Source organism: Mobula hypostoma, chromosome 4 (genome assembly GCF_963921235.1).
Source record: "Mobula hypostoma chromosome 4, sMobHyp1.1, whole genome shotgun sequence".
Lineage (NCBI taxonomy): Eukaryota > Metazoa > Chordata > Chondrichthyes > Myliobatiformes > Myliobatidae > Mobula > Mobula hypostoma.
Genome location: NC_086100.1, coordinates 35,352,265 through 35,377,087, shown reverse-complemented (window position 1 = coordinate 35,377,087; position 24,823 = coordinate 35,352,265). Strand labels below are relative to the sequence as shown.

The 24,823-nt window shown below is 42.4% G+C and overlaps 1 long non-coding RNA gene across 1 annotated transcript in view; it reads right to left on the bottom strand.

Moving 5' to 3' along the window:
• The window catches only part of LOC134345239 (uncharacterized), a 29,220-nt gene extending 18,957 nt beyond the window's left edge, over positions 1-10,263 (bottom strand). The window contains exon 1 of the long non-coding RNA XR_010017642.1: positions 10,135-10,263. This is a non-coding gene — a long non-coding RNA (uncharacterized LOC134345239). The remainder of the gene's footprint in view (positions 1-10,134) is intronic.
• Between the last annotated feature and the right edge of the window lie 14,560 nt (positions 10,264-24,823).

The following is a 24,823-nucleotide window of genomic DNA, read 5'->3' as shown; positions in this document are numbered from 1 at the left end:
TCCACGGCATCTAGCGTGCTGTCCGAGATGCTGTTTTCTCTGGAGAAGAGTTCAGAGTAATGCTCCACCCATCTCTCCATCTGCTTGGCCCGATGGCTTTCTTGATCTGATATGATAAATACACAGCCTATATAAAGTAGAAATAATGTATGTACAGTGTAGTTTCACTTAACAGAATCGGGAAGATTATGCCAAAACCGATTTGAGAAAAAGTCAGCACGTACACGCATGTGCACACAGATGCCCACACAAGACTTCATGGTCGTGATAGTCTTTCTCGGGGTAAACACAAGTGTCCCGTATTCGACTGCTACTTTTGTTCCATATTTGGGAGTGAGAAAGTTGGCAACCCTACCCATTACAGTGGACAAATCCAGGCCATTACGGTGGGCAAATCCCCAGGGCCTGACTGATGTGAATATTCAGATTTTGTCCGAGGCGAGGGAAAATATTTTGGAGGTTCTTGTAGAGATATTTGCTGCATCATTCACCACTGATGAAGTTACTGAGTACTGGAAGGTAGCTAATGTTTAAAAAGTGTAACATGATCAAGCAAGAAACAATAGGCTGGTCAGCCTGACATCAGTAGTGGGGAACTTAATGGAGAGAATTCCGAGGGACAGAACCCTCCAGCATTTAGATGGAGGGAGCCTCATTTGAAGGAGATGGTACAGTTTTAAGTGTGGAAAATCATTCTGGATGAAATTTTAGAGTTTTCTGAAAAGTAACCAAAAAGAAAGATAAGGATAGGACTGTAGAGTCATCTATCTGGACTTTAGCAAGGCCTACAACAACTTCCTGCATGGTAGGCTGGTCTGGACGATTAGGTCCATTGGAACCTGGGGAATGCTATTGAGGTAAGTTCAAAATTGGTTCAGAGATGGGAGTTAAAAATTGCTTTTCCAATAGAGGCAGGTGACTAGTGTTGTGCCACAGGGCTCGACCCTTGTAATACATTATTTATATCAATGATTTGAATGCTGATATACAAGGCTTGATAAGTAAATTTGCAGATGACACAAAAGGAGGAGGCGTTGTAGACAGTGAGGAAGGTTATTGTAAATTACAAGGGATTCTTGATCAGTTAGGGAAGTGAGCTAAGGAGCAACAATGGATTTCAGTACAGATACATGTGAGGTGATACCTTTTGAAAACTCAACCCAGTGTAGGACTTATACCATGAATAGTAGGGAATTAGGGGGTGTAATGGAACAGGGGGAACCTAGTAGTACAAGAAAACAGTTCATTGAAAACAGTGACACAGACACTCAGTGTGTTGAGAAAGGCATTTTGTATGATGGCATTCAGTAGCCAGGGCATTGAGTACAAGAGTTGGGAAATTACGTTGCAGTTGTACAAGTGATTTGTCAGGCTGCATTTAAGTACCATGTACAATTTTGCACATACTGTAATAGGATAGATATGGCTAAACTGGAAAGAGTGCAGAAAAGACTTCTGAAGATATTGCCCGGACTAGAGCACCTGAGTTATAGGGAGAGGTTGGCCAGCCTGGGTCTTTCTTCCTTGGAGCACAGGAGAATGAGGGGCAACCTTACAGAATTGTTTGAAACTTTGAGAGGCATAGATACTAATTACTTGCTGTAGCTGTAATTGTTATGACATCATTTGTAATAGTAGAGGATTAACTGCTCAGCCTTCACTATATCTCACCATTAAGATGTTTCTATGGATACCTTCTCTGATTCTATCATTACAGCACACAAAATGACAATCAGCCTGCCACACGCAAAGCAGAGATAATTTATTAGATGATATTAAGCAAAAGAACCATAACACAATACCCACACAAATCCCAAAGGCAGCAAATTCACTCTGATGTAAACATTTCCTTATCTACGCATTTGAAAGCTAACTCCTTTAAGCCATGGAATGCAGGTTTAGATGATTACCGTGTTTAACATCCCCCACTAGCAATGCACAGATCAGTACCGCTGGCACCTGCTCTCACCTGCAATTATTATTGATTTCAAGATCCTATCAGAATGTAAAGATACAGTAACTTCCGCCTTAAGTTGCCACTTTAAACCTCTCCGCAAGTTCACTGTACTCACGTGGTACCAAGTGTGAAGAGCACATGGACTTAACCAAGATAAAGATCAGTTTCTTGCCTTTACTATTTTCTGTCTTCTTTCAAACACTGAGTCAATTTTCTACGATTCACCAAGACCTAAGTTCCAAACTACCTTTGCTCTGTATATTTAAAGAACAAAGAGAGGTGAATTTATTGAAACACATGAGATTTTGTAGGCACTTGTTGGTAAACACTGAAAGGGTATTATCTTGGGGGATGAAACAACATTTAAGACTGAGGATTATTCTCCCAGAGTGTTATTCAAAATTGTGAGCTAATAATATTGAGCCATTAAGTCTATTTAAGGCTGAGACCTCAATCAAGATCCTTTTAATCTCCTCACACAAAGCAAAATTAATCCAATCTTTCCAGTTTTTCCTTGCAATTAAAAGGCTATACTCCAGGCAAAATCCTGGTGAACCTCTTTAGTACCTCTGCAAAGCAATCACGGTGTTCCTAAAATGTGGTGGCCTGAACTTTGATGCAAGAGGTATCTTGGGGTGAAAGTGTACAGCTGCATGAAAGAGACAATATGGTAGATAGGGTGGTAAGTGTTGTGTATAGGTCAAAGTTCAAAGTACATTATCAAAGTACGTAAGCATTAGACAACCCTGTAATTTGTCTCTTAACAGGCAGCTATGAACCAAAGAAACCCAAAAACAAACCCCATATACATGAAAAAAGATTGTCAAATGCCCAATGTGCAGAGAATAAAACAACACATGCCCATAAGAATAAAATAACCCAAAAAAAGACCGTGGAACACCCAATGTGCAATAAAAAAAATGTACATTGGTTGAAGCATAAAGATGTTGCAGCAATATAAAACTTTGGTTAGGCTAACTTTGGTTATGTGCCATTATTATCACTACATGGCAAGAAGGATTTGGGGGCTTCAAAGAGTATACAGTATGTTGTCAGGCTGGAAATGTAAAATATCAAACAGTATAGCTTTTAGGTGAGGTGGTGGGGGGTGTTTATAGAAAAACGGGGCAAGTTTTTTTAAGAAAACATACAGAGCAATGGATTCCTGGAACATACTGCCAGGGAAAGGAGGGACATGGATCATATGCAGGAAGAAAGGATTGGTTTATGCTGATCAAGCAAAGAACTTGTGGGCCAAAGAAACTGCTCCTAGCTGTACTGTTCTAGGCTGAATCAATGTTTATAAAGATGCACCATAAACTCCCTGCTCTCATATTCTATAACTGAGCTAATGACAAAGACATCCAATGTATGTTCCTCACCACCTTATATACCTGTGCGGCTAATTCTGACAGCCTTAGGCTTGAATCCCAAGGTCAATCTGCTCTGCGATGCTCCCCACAGCATGGATTGCGTATGTCTGACACTTATTGGTCCCACAAAATTGCACCACCTTGCATTTACCAAGATTAAATTCCATCTGCCATTACTCCGTCTATTATACTAACTCATCAATAACCTCCTCACCATCTACAACACTAATTGTGCTGTAATTTGTAGACTTACCAATCACACTTTCTGAATTTATATCCAAATTATTAACAAAAGGTAAAGCAATGACAGACTATTGATCACAAGCTTCCAATCACAAAATTAATGTTCCATGACCTACTATTAAGAGGTCATTATGTATACGTAATTATGTATCCAATTACGTAGGCCAATTACAAAAAGAGGAGAAGACAGCGACGCGACGCAGTGCGCGTGGCCGTTCCAAATGAATATCGTATGTGTTAACTAGGGAGCCGTGCACAATCCAGATTTGATGGAGACAGCTGTGAGAAGCACGGAGGAACATCTGGAGTAACTTCTGAAATGCCTGCTTTGCTGTCGCTGCTACTGTGCAATCGAGAATCTCCGGAGACGAAGGCCCCAAATCCTCGGCTTTGCCTATTGCCTGTTGCCAGGGCCGGGGTCGAAGTACTCGGCAGAGATGGTGCTCGGTGTCGGAGTGCTGCTCGGAGGCTCGGAGTTTTCGGACGGACTCGGAGTCGGACTGTGGTCGGATGCTTCCAGGATGCTGCATCGGCAAGTTGGCGGCGCTGGAGGTTTACCGTCTGTGTGAGATGATGGGATTTGAGATACTTTGAGACTTCTACCGTGCCATGGTCTGTTCTTATCAAATTACTGTATTGCTTTGCACTGTTGTAACTATATGTTATAATTATGTGGGTTTTGTTAGTTTTTAAGTCGGTTTGTCATGTGTTTCCATGATATCATTCTGGAAAAATATTGTATCATTTCTTAACGCATGCATTACTAAATGACAATAAAAGAGGACTGCGTGTCCTCATAATCTAATCTATCCAATTTACTGACTCACAGAATCAGTATCAGGTTTATTATCAATAACCTGTCAGGAAACTTGCTGTTTTGTGTCAACAGGGCAATGCAAGACATAAAAATTACTTTAAGTTACATAAACAAACAAATAGGGAGGAAATTCAACACTCCTTGTGCAGGATTCCCTAAAGGTTAACTTGCAGGTTGAGTCAGTGGTGAGGAAGGCGAATGCAATGTTAGCATTCATTTCAGGAGGACTAGAATGTAAAAGCAATGATGTAATTTTGGATCTTTATAAAGCCCTGGTGAGGCCTCACTTGAGTTTTGTCGGCAGTTTGGGGCCCCTATTTAAGAAAGGATGTGCTGACACTGGACAGGGGTCAGAGGAGGTCCGCAAAAATTATTTTGGGAATGAAAAGAATATCATTAGCAGTGATAGGAGGCTCTGGGCCTGTACTCACTGGCATTTGGAAGAATTAAAAAAGTAGCGGGGGGGCTCACTGAATTCTATCCAATGTTGAAAGGCTCAGATAGAGTGGACAGTTCCTTTGGTGGGGGAGTCTCGGACCAGAAGGCACAGACTAAAAATAGACGGATGTTCATTTAAGACCTTAAAACCAGATGACCGTAGGACATAGGAGCAGAATTAGGCCATTCTGCCTATCGAGTCCGTTCTGCCATTTCACCATGGCTGATCCCAGATCCCACTCAACCCCATACACCTGCCTTCTCGCAATATCCTTTGATCCCCTGACCAATCAGGAAACAATCAACTTCCACCTTAAATATAAGCACAGATTTGGCCTCCACTGCAGTCTGTGGCAGAACATTCCACAGATTCACCACTCTGTCTAAAAATATTCCTCCTTACCTCTGCTCTAAAGGGCCACCCCTCAATTTTGAGGCTGAGCCCTCTAGTGCTGGATACTCCCAACCGTAGGAAACATCCTCTCCACATCTACCATATTTACCCCTTTCAACATTCGATAGGCTTCCATGAGAGTCCCCCACATTCTTCTAAATTCCAGTGAGTACAGGCCCAAAACTGCTAAACAATCCTCATATGTTAACTCCTTCACTCCCGGAATCATCCTCACGACCTTCCTCTGGAGTCTCTCCAGTGACATTATCTAGCATTATCTTCTTGTGTTAATATTCTAACCCTTTTGAAATAAGTGGCAACATTAAATTTGCCTTCTTTACCACAGACTCAACCTGTAAATTAACCTTCTAGGATTCTTGCACAGGGAGACCTAAGTCCCTCTGCACCTCTGATGTTTGAATTTCCTCCCCATTTAGATAATAGTCCACACTTTTGTTCCTTTTACCAAAATGCATCATACATTTCCTAACATTGTATTCCATCTGCTACTTGTTTGCCCATTTTTCCGATTTGTCCAAGTCCTGCTGCAATCGCATTGCTTCCTCAGCACTACCTACCCCTCCACCTATCTTCGTATCATCTGCAAACTTTGCCACAAAGCCATTAATTCATTATCTAAATCATTGACAAACAATGTGAAAAGTTAGACTCCTGAGGAATACCACTAGTCACCGGCAGCCAACCAAAAAAGGCCCCTTTATTCCCACTTGCTTCCTCCAGCCTGTCAGTCATTCGTCTATCCATGTCTGTATCTTTCCTGTAAGACTATAGGATTTTATTTTGTTAAGCAGCCTCACGTGTGGCACCTTATGAAATGCCTTCTGAAAATCTAAGTAAATTACATCTACTCCTTCTCCTTTGTCTACCCTGCTTGGTACTTCCTGAAGAACTTTAACAGATTTGTCAGGCAAGATTTCCCTGACTTTGAATTACATTATCATTAGTCTCCCAAATACCTCGAAACCTCATCCTTAGTAATGGACTCCAACCCTTTCCCAACCACTGGGGTTAGACTAACTGGCCTAGAATTTCCTTTCTTTTGCCTTCCTCCCTTCTTAAAGAGTGGAGTGACACTTGCAATCTTCTAGTCCTCCAGGACTCCTCTAGAGTGTGGTGAATCTATGGAAGGTCAAGTCACTGAGTGTTTTTTAAGGAGAACAGGTTGTTGATTAGTCAGACCATAAGATATAGGAGCAGAATTAAGTCATTTGACCCATTGTGTTTGCTCTGGCATTTAATCATGGCTGATTTATTATCTTTATCAACACCATTATCCTGTCTTCTCGCCCTTTGACACCCTGACTAACCAAGAACATATCTGCTTCCGCTTTAAAATATATCCAATTACTTGACTTCCACAGCCTTCTGAACAGACTCAAGATCCTCTGGCTAAAACAATTCCAGTCCTTCACATCTCTGTTCTAAATGGACATCCCCTATTCTGAGGCTGCACCCGTTGGTCCTAGACTCCTCCACAGCTACTCTATCTGTGTTATGGGGAAACGGCAGGAGAACGGGGTTGAGAGGGAAATGGAAAAGCCATGATGAAATGGCAGAACAGTTGATGGGTTGAATGGCCTAATTCTGCTCTTATATCTTATGGTCTTATTGCCTAAATGAAGCAAAAGACAAATAACGAGGTAGTGTTCATGGATTCATGGACTGTTCCTAAACCTGACAGTGGAAGGAAAGAAGTTGTTCCTGAATCTCTGTGTGAGAATCTTCAAGGTCCTGTATCTCCTCCCTGATGGTAGTAATGAATAGAGGGCACTTTCCAGATGGTGAATGTCCTTAGTCATGCATATGGACCTGGCATTCCATAGTGTCCAAACATGTTGCCATCATAACTGCGTTTTAGGAAGGTGAATCAAGACTTCACCACCCAGAGATCCTCACAACCCAGGCCTTGCTTTTTTCCTCACTACTGCCATCAGGTAGAAGGTACAAGAGCCTCAGGACTCTCACCACCACGTTCAAGAATGCTTCCTACTCCTCCACCATAAGGCTCTTGAACAAAAGGGGATAACTGCACTCACTTTCCCATCCATTGAGATGTTCCCACAACCAATGATCTCACTTTGGGGACTCCTCATATTGTTATTTCATGTTTTCATTATTTATTGGTATTTATTTATATTTGCAATTGGACGGTCTTCTGCACTCTATTGATCTTTCATTGATCCTGTTATCCTTACTATTCCATAGATTTGCTGAGTATGCCCGCAGGAAAATGAATCTCAGGGTCATATGTGGTGACGTATATGTACTCTGATAATAAAATTTACTTTGAACTTATGTAAACATCATAGAAACTTATAACATAAGGAGAAGCAATAGATAGGGACTTGAGAAACTCAGTTACAGAGAAAGGTTGAATAGGTTAGGACTTTATTCCCTGGAGCGTAGAAGAATAAGGGGAGATTTGATAGAGGTATATAAAATTATGATGGGTATAGATAGAGTGAATGCAGGCAGGCTTTTTCCACTGAGGCAAGGGGAGAAAAAAAACCAGAGGACATGGGTTCAGGGTGAGGGGGGAAAAGTTTAAAGGGAACATTAGGGGGGGCTTCTTCACACAGAGTGGTGGGAGTATGGAATGAGCTGCCAGACGAGGTGGTAAATGCGGGTTCTTTTTTAACATTTAAGAATAAATTGGACAGATACATGGATGGGAGGTACATGGAGGGATATGGTCCGTGTGCAGGTCAGTGGGACTAGGCAGAAAATGGTTCGGCACAGCCAAGAAGGGCCAAAAGGCCTGTTTCTGTGCTGTAGTTTTTCTATGGTTTCTATAGGGTGGATTGGTATTGAACAGACAAATATTTTAACAAATCCTCTTTTTTTTTTAAACAAGCAATGGGGCTGGTAAAATATTTTCTGCATTCTAGGTTATAAAGTGCCTAGTATTTATCTGTCAACAATTATACAAAAAAAAGTGTCAGATAAACTTCCTTCATGTTCAAAGCTAGCAATTACCACAATTCTATAGGATGCAAATTGAACAGTCTTTAGACTATTTCCTGTAAACTGATTGAACAATAAAGTTACTAATCCAATTTATCTGCAAACCAGTTATTATCCCATGACAAATTACACCATAAGCTAATGATCATGGAATACAAACAGAAAATTGAGCATGAACTAAAATGAAAGCAAAATTAGAGAAGTTAAAATTCAATTTGAAAAAGTGAGTAGAGGAAGTCTAAAGCAAAACATTGCTAAGGAACTTTAGGAACAAATGGCTTATTGTATATTATTAAACAGCTTGTAATACCAATTGCTAGTGCTCATGTAAATTTGGCCTTTAAAGAGATGTGCTGCAGAGTAGTTACAACGAGGTGCAGTTCTCCAGTTAATGCCTGACAAATTCCAGAAAATGCTGGTGGAACGCAGCAGGCCAGACAGCATCCATAGCAAAAAGCACAGTCAACATTTCGGGCTGAGACCCTTCATCAGGACTAACTGAAAGGGATAGTAAGAGATTTGAAAGTGGGAGGGGGAGTGGGAGAGGGAGATCTAAAATGATAGGGAAGACAAGAGGGGGAAGTTGCCAATCAACTTTCCAGCTCCTGTCTTCTCCTATCATTTTAGATCTCCCCCTCCCACTTTCAAATCTCTTACTATCTCTTCTTTCAGTTAGCCCTGACGAAGGGTTTCGGCCCAAAACGTCGACTGTGCTTCTTCCTATGGATGCTGTCTGGCCTGCTGCATTCCACCAGCATTTTGGGTGTTTTGCTTGAACTTCCAGCATCCGCAGATTTCCTCGTGTTTGCCTGACAAATTCCCACCATTTTCAATGTCGCATTGATCTGCAAAGAAATCCATGGCTGGAGTGAAGGCAAGATGGGACAATGTGAGAATGGTTTTCAGAGACCCAGCGTATTTTTGTTCAGCTGGGAAGCATTCTCATGCTCGGACAGTCTTTCAGGGGACAAATAAAGATGTTCAGAAGCAATTACCTCAATGACCAGATTGGTCCATAAAGCACTATTAATGTCATATACAATGCAAAGCTTATGCAGCATTGCTATCAATCACTGCAGGAAGTCAAGGGTATTCCCACAGTTGCTCCATTGATTCCTTTCAGTTTCCATTGTCATTTCCAAGAGCTGATGGGGTTGAGGGGAAAATCATTTTGTATTTACAGTCTCTGTCTTCATGATGACAGAGCCTTGATATATTGGGAGATAGTGCATCTACGATCTGATCAGGTGAGTCTACATCAAATAAACTTCAGTAGATAGAGAATTCCTGAGCATCAGTTAATAATTCTGAAATATAAGCCACACCTCCTTATGTCACAGATGTAATTATGTCTTCAATTCTATGTGACCTTTTCATCATGGGCTGGTAATGAGTTAGCTGGTACTGTGAGTGCCAATCAACAGTAACATAGCTCTACAATACACAGGAATAAGAATGAAAGGCCATTTCCAATTAATAAGCATGACTAGGGTAAATATGTTTCAGGTAAACAAAACATAAAAGTTTGAATGTCCCTTTAAGGGAAAGTGGGTCTGTTACTGGTATGAAGACTGACACACCCATGCAAATATACTGTGCACCAGGAAGAAATAATTGAACTCACACCAGTATAAGTTTATATTAAAGTTGTACTGACAAAATATTTTAAACTATAACAAGCACAATAAAGAAAAGTGCCCATTATACTTGTATTAATTAGCTTATAGTGTGCCCATTATTGTTGGAGCTCATTGTTGCATAATCAGTCCAGTTTGCTTCAGTTTGTTTAGTCAGGGTACAGAACAATTCTGCCTGAAAACATAGTCTAACCTAGACATAAATAAATATCTGCACAAACTCCAAGGACAAGAAGTCAAACTGTCTCCAATATCATGTGTTAACTAGCTAACAAAAAAGTTATCTGCACCTTCTCTGTGAGACCATTGTCTGCATGAGGATTTTCTGAAAGCAATGTCTGTCCTTCCCAATGAAGTCATGTTCTTCTGCTAGGTTTGTTGTCTGTTTCCATTTTCCTTCTTTCTCCTTCTTCCTCTAAAACTCCTGCACTCTCTCCAGAAAATGGCTACCCTCAAACCCTCTGGAATGTCCCAGGGCATCTTATTGGACAAAATGTTAACAAGACAAATCCTATTGGCTCTTACAACAAGCTTAACCATAAGCAGCTGAATTATTATTTTAAACAGCAAATTAAAATGAAATAATCATTGCGAGGAAATGGTCTGGATTTGTACATCTATTTGTGTCCTTTAATCAACATACAGGTATATTTGTATTTTCCCATTCTTTTTCCTCACAACTATAGGCGGTGCATATTGACTCCATGACTCAGTAATAATTCCAGCTTCCTTTAGTTTTAATACTGCTGGCTAACATCTTCAACCTCCACTGGTGCTAACTGGCAAGATCTCTCTCTGTCAGTCTGATAGTGTGGTGAGTACCCTTGGAGCAACCAACATCAAACTCATCAGTCAAAAAGACATCTTTGCATTCCAACACCTTATCAGTTAGTCTCTTTTTTCATTCCTCTGGTATTGGTGAGTCGTCAAAGTTGAATGACTTTGATGTCATCTTTCCTAGTACAGGGGACTTTTTCTATACCAGAAAACTAGAAGTGACTCCCACAGGAAAGAAGTGTGCAAATTTCATACACATTTGAGGGTGACATCTCTTCCAGAGGTGTCCCTAGCAATCACTGTTATCCTCTAATAATAGACAGTGAAAGATTTCTGTAGTTCTGGTCTCACCAGCCACTCCTGTGGGGAAGTGTGACTTTTCTTCCTGATCATCAGGAGCATCCACATGAATGGCTGAAGTCCTGGGTACTCCTGAAAATGCGGGTGTTCCCATCACTCTAGTACTCCAGCTACTCCAACAGGATGTGAAGTGATTGATTTTATACTCATCACCCTGCATAGGAGAAACTTGCACATTCTCAAAAGTGGCTTTCAATACAGGGTGAACAGACAAGGTTCTCAGAAAGTTCTCTCCCATTCTCTCCTTACATGCTCCCATGAGCCTTCTCACGATGGAAGTGTTCGTTCCCACAGGATTGGAAGCCTTTCCTGTTACAACTGGATCTGGGTAGCCTAACACTATTGTATCAATAGTCTCAGCTTCTCCAATATCCAAGCCTATCCACAGTCAAGAAACCCTTTGCCACAGAGTTCCTCTGCTTTGTGACTTTCTCAGCTAGGTCAGGTTTTCCAGTGGGCGTGTCACGTTTGTCACGTTTAGCCGCAACATCAGCAGACATCAACTGAGTCATCTCAGCTCGAATGCTTTTCACCTCATTTCTCAAAAGCTCTACTTCTGCGGTATCAGAGCAACCTTTAGCAACAGAGGCTGCCACTGAAAACATTATTCGGGTTTTGGAAACATTTCGCTCCTCAATCATATTCTCCTCCTCTCTAATTTCTCCAAGTAACTCGGTAAAAGATGAGGGAGGGTGTATTTTGTGGATTATTCAAATATGTAGAGCAACCAAGTCTTGTGACACTTGCGCCCTTCACGACTTGCTCCAGTCTGAAACGATTTATCTCAGACAGGTGAATGGTCTCTATGGCACAACCAATGCAGCAGTTTACCTAACCTGAAAAGGTAGGCAGAGAGTTTCCCTCTTTTTTGCAATGCCTGTCTGAACTTCAACATGAGGTCAGCTGAACTTTCAGCTGTGCCGAAACCTTTATCCAGAGCCTGCATTTAGTTAGCTGACCTGGTTAAAGGACTCTCTGTCTTTGAAATCCTCTCTATGCAAGTGGCAGGACCTGTTAAACTCTCGACAAGTCCCTGCTTCTTTATACTGCCTGAGCACGGCCATTTTTCTAGTAAATGAGATATCTGCTCAGCCCAAGCCTCATACTCTTCCTCTCCATTTGATGTGGGCTCATCTAGAGAACATTATCAGTTTACTATAACCTTGGATCTCAGCAGGTACGCTTTGGCATTTATTGACCAGTGATGTGCTAACAGAAACCAGCTCAGAATTTAGATCAACTGCTGGTGGACAGCAGATTTCCAAGATATGGCCAAGTTTTCCTTTCACATCTCCGAAAAGAGAGCAACTAGAACTGAAAATCTTCACCCTCTGCTGCAGCTGTATTCTGTGCAACTTTAAACATAAGAACTGACCATGGCCCAGTATTCACACAGCATAAAATCATAGAAGAACGCATCTTGGACAAGCCCCAAAAATGTGTAACCTTTTCACTGTAGGCTCAGAATGAGTTAGCAAGAACTGTGAATGCAAACTAACTGTAACATAACTCTACAATACATAGGGGGGAAAGTCATTTCTAATACATAAACACATCCTGGATGAATATAATTCAGATAAACAAGACATTAAAGTTTGAAAGATCCTTTAAAGGGAAATAGGACTGACACACCCATGTAAATGTACTGTTCACCAGGAAGCAACAATTTAACTCACACCAGTATAAGCTTAAAGTTGTATTAACAAAATATTTTACACTAGAACAAACACAATACTTATACTTCATATTTTATTGTCGCCAAATAATTGGTACTAGAACGTACAATCATCATAGCAATGTTTGATTCTGCGCTTCACACTCCCTGGATTAAAAATATTAAATATTAAAATATTAAAAATAGTTAAAATTAGTAAGTATTAAAAATTTAAATTATAAATCATAAATAGAAAATAGAAAAATGAGAAGTAAAGTAGTGCAAAAAAACCGAGAGGCAGGTCCGGACATTTGGAGGGTACGGCCCAGATCCAGGTCAGGATCCGTTCAGCAGTCTTATCACAGTTGGAAAGAAGCTGTTCCCAAATCTGGCCATACGAGTCTTCAAGCTCCTGAACCTTCTCCCGGAGGGAAGAGGGACAAAAAGCCTGTTGGCTGGGTGGGTCGTGTCTTTGATTATCCTGGCCGCACTGCTCTGACAGCATGTGGTGTAAAGTGAGTCCACGGACAGAGGATTGGTTTGCGTGATAAAGAAAAGTGCTCATTACACGTATATTAATTAGCCTATAGTATGCCCATAATTGTTGGAGCTCATTGTTGCACAACCAATCCTGTTTGCTTCACTTTGTTTACTCATGGTACCAAGCAGTTCTGTCTGAAAACATAGTCTAAGCGAAACATAAATAAATATCCACATAAAGTCCAAGGACAAGGTATCAAACTATCTCCAAGATCGTGTGATAACTAGCTAACTAAAAATTATCTGTATATTCTCTGTGAGACCATTGTCTGCATGAGGATTTTCTGAAAGCAGTATCTGTCCTTCCAAATTAGTTGAAGTTCTTCTGCTAGGTTTGTTGTCTGTTTCCATTTTCTTTCTTTTTCCTTCTTCCTCCAAAACTCCTGCACTTTCTCCAGAAAATGGCTACCCACAATCCTTCTGGATTGTCCCAGGCATCTCACTGGGCAAAATATTAACAGGACAAATCCTACTGGCTATTACAACTACCCCAACTTAATCAACCGAATTATTATTTTACTAGTGGAGGAGTAGGTAGTGTTGAGGAAACAGGTAGGATGCAAAAAGACTTAGACAGATTAGGAGAATGGGCAAGAAAGTGGCAAATGAAACATTATATTGGAAAATGCATGGCCATGCACTTTGGTAGTAGAAATAAATGTGTGGATATTTTCTAAACAGGGAGAAAATGCAAAACCTGAGATGTAAAGGAATTTGGGAGTCCTTATGCAGAACACCTTAAAGGTTAACTTGCAGGTTGAGTTGGTGGTGAGGAAGGCAAATGCAATGTTAGCATTCATTTCAAGAGGTCTAGAATACAAGAGCAGGGATGTGATGCTGAGGCTTTATAAGGCACTGGTGAGGCCTCACCTTGAGTATTGTGTACAGATCTGGGGTCCTCATCTTAGAAGAGATGTGCTGGCATTAGAGATGGTCCAGAGGAGGTTCACAAGGATGATTCCAGGAATGAAAGGGTTATGATATGCAGAACATTTGATGGCTCTGGATCGGTACTCGCTGAAATTTAGAAAGATGATTGGGGATTTCACATGTTGAAAGGACTAGACAGAGTAGCTATGGAAAGGGTGTTTCCCATGGTGCAGAATCTAAGACAAGAGGGCACAGTCTCCGGATAGAGGGGCGTCCATTCAAAACAGCGATGTGGAGAAATTTCTTTAGCCAAAGGCTGGTGAATTTGTGGAATTTGTTACCATGTGCAGCTGTGGAGGCCTGATTGTTGGGTGTATTTAAGGCAAAAATTGATAGGTTCTTGATTGGACATGGCATTAAAGGTTACAGGGAGAAGGCCGGGAAATGGGGTTGAGGAGGAGGGAAAAAAGGATCAGCCATGATTGAATGGCGGTGCAGAGTCGATGGGCCAAATGGCCTAATTCTGTTCCTATATCTTATGGTTTAAAATGAAATTCTTGATTGTATAATATAATTAAAGGAACATATTGTATTTTGAGAAAATCTGTAGAAAATAAAATACTCAAAAACATTACTGTATTTATACAATCCAGCATGGACTTAAACCAGGGTATTGCATGTGTAAAACCCAGTACAGATGGATTTTATGGTTCAAGTCCATACCTCCTTGAAAGTGTGACATAAGTAGGTTGAATGGTAAAGGAGACATATAGCACGTTTACCTTCATTGAAAGGAGAACAGAGTATAAGAATCATGGTGCAGTTCTGTAAAACTTTGAGCAGGCCGCTCTTGCAGTTTTGTGCGCATTTCTGGTCCCTCCAGTTAATGCTGTCTTGCCAAACTTGCTTACTGCTTGAAAATCATTCTAAATTCAGCTGGATTTGATCCTACATAGAATGTAATGAACAAATCATTTCTAATTGTGTTTGACATTCAACATATGCCCTTTTAATACATACAGTAAGCATATTAGCTATAGCAACCAGTTCCAGTTAGGTCCATTACCCCCTTTGCAGAACTGCTTTGATTGCCCTGTAAATATACAATGACCAGTGTTGGATTACATGAAATTATCAGATCACAATGCAGTCCCTACGTCAATCAGCAATAATGTTGTCGTTTATAAAGTGAAGCAGAACAACAAATCAACAGATTACCAGCCTAATGTAATTAATGGAGGAGAAATTCTTTTTTACCTGCTGTCATTCTGTTAAATAATGAAATAGGAAATTTTGCAGGTAAACTAGGCTGACAACAATAACTGAAAACAGACCCAACTAGATCCCCCCCAGCAGCACTCTCTTCCATATGGCAGAAATTTTCTCCACACTGAAAAATTACTCTTCCAGCTCCTCCCATTTTCTTCAAACTCAAGATGTAGGCATGGGTACCTGCATGGACCCCAGCTATGCCTGCCTTTTCTTTGGCTAAGTAGAACAGTCCATGTTCCAAAGTGTAATGCCCCCTAACCCTTTCTACACAACATTGACGATTAAATTGATGCTGCTTCATGCATACATGCTGAGCTCATCAATTTCATCAACTTTGCCTCCAACTTGCACCCTGCCCTTAAATGCACATGGCCCACTTATGATATCTTTCTCCCCTTTCTTGATCTCTCTGTCTCGATCTCTAGACATAAACTATCTACCTATTAAAAACCTACCGACAGCCATGGCTATCTTGACTATATCTCTTCCCACTCTGTCTCCTGCAAAAACGTCATTTCCTTCTCTCAGTTCTTTTGTCTCTGTTACATCTGTTCCTAAGATAGAGAGATGCCCTCTTCCTTCAAAGAACACAGTTTCCCCCTTTTGATGCGCCAACAATGATGCTGCGCTCACCCACATCTCCTCATTTCCCAAATATCCATCTTCATCCCATCTTCCCACTACCTTAATAGGGATAGAGTTCTTCATGTCCTCACCTATCACCCCACGGACCTCCGCATCCAGCACATTATTTGCCACAATCTCTGCCATCTTCAGCGGGACCCTACCACCAAACACATTTTTACCTCCACTGCACTCTCCGCTTTCCGCAGGGATTCCTTTGTCCATTCATCCCTCCCCAATAATCTCCCTTCTGGCACTTATCCCCTATGGGGAGAAGAAGTGTTACACCTGCCCATTCACATCCTCCCTCACCTCCATTCAGAGCCCCAAACAGTCCTTCCAGGTGAGGCAACACTTCACATATGAATCTGATGTGGTTGTGTATTGTATCCAGTATTCCCAATGAGGCCCCGTGTGAATTGAGGACTGTTGTGTCGGGCATCTTTGCTCCATCAGCAAAATGAAAGCTTTCCCAGTAGCCAACCATTTTAATTCCTCTCCCCCATTCCCATTCTGATATGTCTATCCATAGCCTCTCCACAGCCATGATGAGGCCACTCTCAGGTTGGAGAAGCAAAACCTCATACACTGTTTGGGTAGCCTCCAACCTGATGACATGAGCATTGATTTCTCCAACTTCCAGCAAATTATCCCCTTCCCCTTTCCCTCTGCTTCTATTCCTAACTTAAGTTTCCACCCCCTCTTCACTTCCCTGTCACCCTCTCTGGAGCCCTTCTTCTTTCTCTTTCTCTCATCTATCCTCTCCTATCAGATTCCTTCTTCCCTCGCCCTTCACTTCTCCACCTATCAACACCGAGTTTCTTAATTCATCCTGCCCTCCCGCACCCGCCTGCCTTCAACTTTCACCTTCCAGCCTGTGTTCCTTCCCTCCCTCCAGTTTCGTATTCTAACTTCTCCCCTTTCCTTTCCAGCCCTGATGAAGGGTCTCAGTCCAAAACGTCGACTGTTTATTCATTTGGACAGATGCTGCCTTACTCATGGCGGACTGGGCCACTGATTCTGCAGGATATTCCATTCAAGGGCATTGGTGTTTCTATACCAAGCTGTGATGCAGCCAGTCCATATACACTCCACCACACATCGATAGAAATTTGTCAAAGTCTTAGACGAAATGCCGAATCTTTGCAAACTCCTAAGGAAGTAGAGGTGCTTTTGTGCTTTTCTTGTAATTTCACTTAATTGCTGGGCTCAGGACAGGCCGTCCAAAATAATAGCACCGAGGAATTTAAAGTTGCTTACCCTCTCCACCTCTGACCCTCTGTTGAGCATTGGCTCATGGACCGCTGGCTTCCTTCTCCAGAGGTCAATAATGATCTTCTTGTTCTTGCTGACATTGAGTAAGAGTTTGTTGTCATGGCACCAATCTCCCTCATGTATGCTGATTCATCACCACCTTTGTTTCAGCCGATGACAGTGGTGTTGTCTGCATGAATATGGTATTGGAGCTGTGGTTACATCTGTTTACCGGTTTCAAAAGATACAGAGAGGGAGGGTGTCGAAGTGGGTGAGTGGCATTGCTAATCAAGGATAGTATCACAGCTGCAGAAATGGAGGGATTGTCTACTGAGTCAGTGTTGGTGGAAGTCAGAAATGGGAAGGGGGCACTCACTCCATTGGGAGTATTCTAAGCCCTCCACCCCAATAGCAACAGGGACAGTGAGGAGCAGAAAAAACAGTAGAACTTGGAAAGGTGGTAAAATAACAGATTTGTTATAGTGTAACTTTAACTTCCCTAATATTGACTGGCAAAAGTTTTGATGGGGCAGAATTTGTTTGGCGTGTCCAGGAAAGATTCCTGATGCAGAATGTGAACAAGCTGACTAGAAGGGAGGCCAAACAGAATCATGTACTGGTAAAAGAAGCTGGCCAAGTGACAGATCTTTTGGGGAGCAAGCAATTTGGGATAGAGACCACAACCCCCGAGGTATTTTGCATAGCCATGGACAAGGATAGGAGCAGACAGTGTTGAGAAGCATTTAATTGTGGCCGGGCTAATTACAATGGTTTTGGGCAGAACCTTGGGTGTGTTCAGTCAGAGCAGTGATAAAAGGGAGAAACATGTGCCTGGAATTGAAGGAGGCAGAGGAGGTCCTTTATAAATACTTTGTTTCAATGTTCACCAGTGAGAGGGCCCATCACAGATGTGAGGTCCCTCACATTTGAAAAATGTTGGGATAGATAAATCTCTGGCAAGACAACTACTCCCTGCTGAACAGTGACGGCTCCTCCGTTGAGATCGTTAAGAGCACCAAATTTCTTGGTGTTCACCTGGTGAAGAATCTCACCTGGTCCCTCAACACCAGCTCCATAGCCAAGAAAGCACAGCAGCGTCTCTACTTTCTGCGAAGGCTGAGAAAAGTCCATCTCCCACCCACCCCCCATCCTCACCACATTCTACAGAGGTTGTATTGAGAGCATCCTGAGCAGCTGCATCACTGCCTCGTTTGGGAATTGCACCATCTCGGATCGCAAGACCCTGCAGCGGATAGTGAGGTCAGCTGAGAAGATCATCGGGGTCTCTCTTCCCGCCATTACAGACATTTACAATACACGCTGCACCCGTAAAGCCAACAGTGAAGAACCCCACGCACCCCTCATACAAACTCTTCTCCCTCCTGCCATCTGGCAAAAGGGACCGAAGCATTCGGGCTCTCACGACCAGACTGTGCAACAGTTTCTTCCCCCAGGCCATCAGACTCCCTAATACCCAGAGACTAGACTGGCATCTACATCATTTATTATTATATTGTAATTTGTCCTCTACTGTGCTTATTGTCTTGTTTATTATTTATTGTACTGCCCTGTACTATTTTGTGCACTTTATGTAGTCCTGTGTAGGTCTGTAGTCTAGTGTAGTTTTTGTGTTGTCTTATGTAGTCTAGTGTAGCCTTGTGTTGTCTCACTTAGTCTAGTGTAGTTTAGTGTTGTTTCATGTAGCACCATGATCCTGGAGGAACGTTGTTTCATTTTTACTGTGTACTGTACCAGCAGTTGATGGTCGAAATGACAATAAAAAGCGACTTGACTTGACTTGACTTGACTTGATACTGTCATGAGGGAAGCCGAGCAGAGCTGCAGAACGGATGCTGTTAATGAGAGAGAGATAACGAGAGACAAAGGAGAGCCATTCAAAATGCTAATAAGAGAGAAGAGAGAGATAACAAGAGAGAGACACATAATTCAGTATGTTGGCGTCTGCCACAGACAGGTTGCTCTGAACCTGAACTGTTCATTAACAATCCTGCTGAGACAATAGGAAGTGTGAAGTTTGTGACAGGTGATACCCCATCAGGGGGAGGATAAAATAGCGGGTTTGCTAAGGCACAGACACACACACCATGAGACCCTGGAAAGAGCATTTTGCCCCACAAGTTGGTGGGAGTTTGGAGGACCGATTCACGGAAATCGGTCAGAGGCTCACAGGGTGTAAAGGTGGGAACCTGTTGTGTGTCCACCCTTGCCTGGGTGCCAGGTTCACCACGGAAGAACGATCACATCCGGAACGGAGGGGTCACAGTCCATGACCACAGCGGGATCAGAAGGCCTCAAAAGGTTTGCCTGAATCCTCAACTGTATCTCTCTCTCTCTCTCTCTCTCTCTCTCTCTCTCTCACTCTCTCTCCCCAATGGTTCAACAACAGCGATTACTTCGAACTACACTAGACTGAGCTGAACTCTGCTTCACCTTAAGACTGATCATTTTACCCCTAGACTGCAATAGAGCTTGGTTGATTCCTATTACCCTATTTCTGTGTATATGTGTATACTATCATTGCTAACCTGTTACATTTATATCCTTGCGGTTAGTGTACTGTATTACTTATTTTCTTAATAAAAAAACTTTATTAGTTTCTAGTAATCACAGACTCCAACGAGTGTTCCATTTCTGCTGGTTTGACAACCCAGTTACGGGGTACGTAACAATACACACATAAAAAATGCTGGTGAACACAGCAGGCCAGGCAGCATCTATTGGAAGAGGTATAGTCGATGTTTCGGGCTGAGACCCTTCGTCAGGACTAACTGAAAGAAGAGATAGAAAGAGATTTGAAAGTGGGAGGGGGAGGAGCAGGGGGAGATCTGAAATGATAGGAGAAGATCAGAGGGGGAGGGATGGAGCTGAGAGCTGGAAAGTTGATTGACAAAAGGGATGCAAGGCTGGAGAAGGGAGAGGATAGTGGGACAGGAGGCCTAGGGAGAAGGAAAGGGGAGGGGAGCCCAGAGGATGGGCAAGGAGTTATAGTGAGAAGGACAGAGGGAGAAAAAAGAGAGAAGAAAAATAATAAATAAATAAATAAATAAATAAATAGATAGATAGATAGATAGATAGATAGATAGATAGATAGATAGATAGATAGATAAATAAATAAGGGATGGGGTACGACGGGGAGGTGGGGTATTAACAGAAGTTAGAGAAGTCAATGTTCATGCCATCAGGTTGGAGGCTACCCAGACGAAATATCAGGTGTTGTTCCTCCAACCTGAGTGTGGCTTCATCTTGACAGTAGAGGAGGCCATGGATAGACATATCAGAATGAGAATGGGATGTGGAATTAAAATGTGTTGCCACTGGGAGATCCTGCTTTCTCTGGCGGACAGAGCATAGGTGAAACATTGACTTCTCTAACTTCCGTTATGAACATTGACTTCTCTAACTTTCGTTATGAACATTGATTTCTCTAACTTCCGTTAATGCCCCACCTCCCCTTGTGACTACAAGTCTGCCATTGTACTCTGTTACAAAAACTATCTTACAACAGCAAATGCTATCAAACAGCATTTATTCATTTTAACCTACTTTATAATTATCCAGATAAGGTTTTTCCAACTTCTTTTGACTCCAGACTTCATCAAAGGCTCAGTCCAAACATGGACCAAAGAGCAAGCTTCTAGAGATAAGCTTGACATCAACACCACATTTGATCGAGTATGGTATCGAGACATGCTGGTAATGAAGTGAATTCCTTCCTCTGGCTGGAATCATACCTGGCGTAAAGAACATGACTGCAGGAGCTCCTCAGACAGCGTCTCTGGCCTTACCATTTTCAGTTGATTCATCAACAACATTCCCTCCATCGTACCTGTTAAGTTCCAATCACCCGCCTACAGGAAAGGTAACACTAAGATTGAAAACTGTACTGAAATAAATTATAAAGATGTTTTCAGGACCTGAGGACCTGAGTTATAGAGAAAGTCTGATTAGGGTATGACTTTATTCCCTGGAGTGTAGGAGGATGAGGGGAGATTTGACAGAGGAATACAAAATTATGGGGAGTATAGATACGGCAAATGCAAGCAGGCTTTTCTTGCGGAGGTTGGGTGCGACTAGAACTAGACGTCATACATTAAGGGTGAAAGGTGAAATAATGGGAGCCCGAGGGGTAACTTCTTCATGCAGGGTGTGGTAAGAAGGTGGAATGAAGCGATGGTTGCGGGTTGAAGAGAAATTTGGATGGGAAGGGTTTAGACATCCATGTTCGAGATAGCATCCCATTTAGTTGACGGGACTAGCAGTTTGGAAAAACAGTTTGCAAAGATTAGATGGGGCACAGGGCTTGTTTCTGTGCAGTGGTGCTCTATAACTCTATATGGTGAGAACTATGGATGTTCATTCATAACTGACAATGTTCCATTCCCAGCTCATCGTCAATAAAGCAACTCATATCTGCAAGCAATGAGATGCAGACCTCACAACACGCTGGAGGAACTCAGCAGGTCGGGCAGCATCCGTGTAAAAGATCGGTCGACATTTTGGGCCGGAACCCTTCATCAGGCCTGTAGGGGGAAGGGGCAGAGGCCCTATAAAGAAAGTGGGGGGAAGGTGGGAAGGAGAAGGCTGGTAGGTTCCAGGTGAAAAACCAGTAAGGGGAAAGATAAAGGGGCGGGGGAAGGGAAGCAGGGAGGTGATAGGCAGGAAAGGTGAAGAAGGAATAGGGGAAAACACAATGGGTAGTAGAAGGAGGAGGAACAAAGAGGGAGGTGATGGGCAGCTGGGGGAGGGGGCAGAGTGACATAGGGATAGGGGAAGGGAGAGGGAGGGGATTACCAGAAGGTGGAGAATTCTATTTTCATACCAAGGGGCTGGAGATTACCTAGACGGTATATGAGGTGTTGCTCCTCCAACCTGAGTTTAGCCTCATCATGGCAGTAGAGGAGGCCATGTATGGACATATCTGAATGGGAGTGATACCGTCTAGGTATTAGTAACATTGAGGCCATGCATCAAGAGACACGGGAGCACTGTTCAAACAATGGAAGGAGTGTACCACCTCACACAGCAGCTCCATCAGCCACCTCCTGCCCCATGAGTGCAGTTCCAGCATTTATTCCATCGGTTCCCTCAAAACACATCAAACCAGATTCAAAACAAGTCTGCCCACTCCCAAAGAGACTGTCTAAAGAGAACATGGAACCCAGAACAGCTGACAAGATACAGATCTGTCCCAGTCCTAAAGGTCCTGTAAGCAGGTTCCAATATTTTAACCAATTACAGACCTTGCTAAATTATTTTTTCTTGCCCTATGGCTTTCCATTTTACTTGCTTCACACTTTCTCGAATAATGCTTATTTCTAACATCTTTTAGCTTTAAGCAAAGAGTGATCTGTGAAATATTCCCAACAGTAGTTGCTTCAGCATCTACTGATGGTCTTTATTTTGAAAATGTGCTGCAAGGTGATTTAAGGATGAAAAGGGAAAGAACTGATGCTGTGGAAGGAGGATGGAGATAGAACATGAAACAGAATAGTACAATGTGCTACAAGCCCTTCGACCCACAATGTTGTGCCGGTAATGTTTTGTAATTCCAAAACATAAAACTAATTGAAAGAAAAACATGGAGCCAGGAGATACATGTCTTAATTTCGTTTCACTTTAGCGAGACGCACACATATGATGTGGTGACATGATGACGTATGCCATTCATGTACTTTTACATATAACTTCTAATAAATTATGAAAACAACAAAGAATGCTTAATCAAACAATATATTTACAATATTACTCAAATATTACTGAAATATTAAATACACAATGAGCCTTACTGCTTAGCTATAAACTCCAACTCAATATAGAATGCATCTTAAATATGAATACAGTATATTATATAATACAACTACCTTTTAGACATCCATAGCATAGTAAATTTTAAGTTGTCCCATTCAGGCCTAAAGATTTAATTGCTGTGGAGGATTTCTTACACTTGTGGGATAGCATCTTTCCTGACAAGGGGAGAGGGTCACTCTGCTTGGCAGCTGAGGCTTGTGGCTGTGAAACAATCTCAGGTTCTGGGGCCTCTTCTATGGAGGTTGTAGGAGTTGACTCTGGGACTGCAGGAAGTGGTTCTGACAGTTCTGGACACCTTTCTTCTCTAACAATTGGTCCTCCTTTCCTCAACTGATCGATGTGTCATCTCCAGATGACATCAGACACAATCTCCACTCTGTAGGAGAGTAGTCCAGTTCTGTCCTTAGTTTTCCCATGTATCCTCTTTTGATCACCTCTACGGCCCCTCACCAGGATTGCTTGTCTGGGAATGAAATATCAAACCTCCTTTTTTGAGGAGCCCCAGTCTGTCTCAGATGTTTATCTTGCATACTCCTTCTGAGATTGGGTTTGAGGAGATCCAAGCAGGAGCACAGAGGTGACCCAGGAACAGCATGGCTGGTGAGATGTTGGTTGTGGAGTGTGCTGCATTGTGATATGCAAGGAGGAAATTGGAGAGACTCCAATTCAGTGTAGTGAGTTCTGCTAACGTTGATCACAGTGTATTTCTTAGACTCTGGACAAACTTTTCAGCTAAGCTATTTGTAGCTGGGTGATTTGGTGCAGATGTAATATGTCTGATTCCATTCATTTTCAGGAATGACTGAAACTGTTCTGCAACAAACTGTAGTCCATTGTCACTGACCAAGTTTTCTGGAACACCAGTCCTTTAGAAGAGGCTTCTCAACACATCAAGTGTGCAAGGCTGTAGTAGAGGCTATTGGGAACACTTCTGGCCACTTTGGAGCAGCATCCACTCAACTCAGAAACTTGTGCCCATGAACGGTACGGCAAAATCCACATAAATCCTCTGCCAGGGCAATGCAGGCCATTCCAAGAGATTTTGAGGCACTGCTCTCAGCATCTTCTGCACGTGTTGGCATCCTGAACAGTGAATGACAAGCTGTTCAATCTACTGATCTATCCCAGGCTACCAGACAAAGCTTCAGGCCAATACTTCCATACTTTCATTTTGACCACGCCTGTGGCCATCCCCCTCAATAACAGGTTTGGATACTGTTGGGTGGGGGGGTGGGGGGGAGTGAATGACTTAGTAGAAGAAAGTCAGAGCGATCAGCTCTCTGGCACTGAGTCTGACTCTGCGACTCAGGAGGGAAGGGGGAAGAAGATGCGAGTTCCAGTGATAGGGAATTCGCTAGTTAGGGGAACAGAAAGGAGTTTCCGTGGACAAGAATGAAATTCCTGGGTGGTATGTTGCCTCTCGAGTGCCAGGGTTCGGGAATCTTGGATCAAGTCCCCAGTATTCTTAAGTGGGAGGGTGAACAGCCAGAGGTTGTGGTCGATGTAGGTACCAATAACATAGGTAGGAAGAACGATGAGCTTCTGCAAAGTGAGGTCAGGGAGTTAGGTGCTAAGTTAAAGGACAGGACCATCAGGGCCGTGATCTCAGAATTGGTACCTGGGCCACGTGCTATTGAAGCCAGAAAATGTAAGATTATACAGTTTAACACGTGGCTAAGGAGTTCTTGTAGGAGAGAGGACATAAGACACTCGGAGCCGAAAGAAATGGGGGAGACCCTAAATAGACTTTTTGTATCTGTATTTATTCAGGAGATGAACACAACGTCTATTGGCAAAGC